General features: G+C 33.9%; 1 protein-coding gene across 7 annotated transcripts in view; it reads left to right on the plus strand.

Annotated features, from left to right (window-relative positions):
• The window catches only part of LOC101033587 (zinc finger protein with KRAB and SCAN domains 3), a 50,861-nt gene that overhangs the window by 27,124 nt on the left and 22,384 nt on the right, over window positions 1-1,353 (plus strand). The window lies entirely within an intron of this gene.

Consider the following 1,353-nt stretch of genomic DNA (forward strand, 5'->3'; position numbering starts at 1 on the left):
TTCTTTAATGTTTCCCTGTTGCTACTGTTTAAGGAAAACACTTTCCTATTCAGTCAGTGTGAAAATCTATCATCAAGTCAGAATAAAATGATAAATATTCTAATGCTCAGTATCTTAGTTCCCTTAGTTCTCTCGGGCCTAACCAATGTCTCCTAAAACAATAGACACTATCCTGCCTACCACCGAACACACACTGTCAACTGTGTAAAACTGATTCCTGCTAAGTCCATACTTTCTCAGGTCAGTGGATTCACACCAAATATTTAAAACAAGTACCACTTATAGTTTCAGAACCCCTTTATTAATGTCTGACTATCTTGGTCTTCTTATACATTGATTCCTAAATCACCTCTGTGGTAATATCATCTCAGTTTTTCATGATGACTATTTTAACCATTAATTTAACTCCTCAGGCTATCTACTTTTTGTTAAACACACTGCGTAGACCATCTTTTTTTTCCCATCATGACAGTCAAAATTTTAGTCTTGTGAATTGAAATGAGAAAAGTTTTAGTCAGCATTATACAATTATTATTTATTATGTATACATTCAGTGGTGTTGTTTCTACAAAAGTATTTCGGAATGACTGTCCTGCTGCAAACTTTTGTGTTAGTGCTTCACCTTATTCCTACAATAAGAAGCACACTAGCAAAATGAACAATGCAGCAAGACCTTCAGTTGCTGCTCAGGCCTTATCAAACACCGGAGAACCCACACTGGGAAGAGAAGCCTTACGTGTGTGACAACTGTGGGATGACAGTTCCTTTTTTGTTACTATCACTTCTCCTTATTGTAGAAACATGCTTTCATTATTGCATCTACTCACATTTCTCACTTGGTGTCTGGCACCAGCAATCTCTTCCATATTTATATCAGTTAAAGACTCTGGAATTCAAAGATTTTTCTGGTCACCTTTTATAGTTAATGGTTTGGCCTTGTGATATATTATCTCCTGCTCTATGTGTTTTGTTTAGTAGAAATTGAATCATCATCCAAAATCCTTTATAGAACTACCCAAGTCCCTGTTTTTGTGCCAGTTTTCAAGGCTTGATCCTTCAAGGTTCTCAGGGATCTATGGGACACAAATCTAACAAATCCTAATGTAAATTATTTGTATTATAGTAGTAAAGCATATGGTTACTTCGTTTGAGTGGATTCTTAAATTGAGAAAAATGCATTGGATGATTTCTAAACTTTCTGAATATATATTAGGATTCTCTAGAGAAACAGAACCAATAGGGTCTGTGTCTATATATGTATGTATGTGTATAAATATATATTTGTATTTATATCGATTTATGTATATTATACATAATATATATGTTTGTGTATATATTTTTATATATTGGAAG

The sequence above is a fragment of the Saimiri boliviensis genome, chromosome 4 (assembly GCF_048565385.1).
Source record: "Saimiri boliviensis isolate mSaiBol1 chromosome 4, mSaiBol1.pri, whole genome shotgun sequence".
NCBI classification, from domain to species: Eukaryota; Metazoa; Chordata; class Mammalia; order Primates; family Cebidae; genus Saimiri; species Saimiri boliviensis.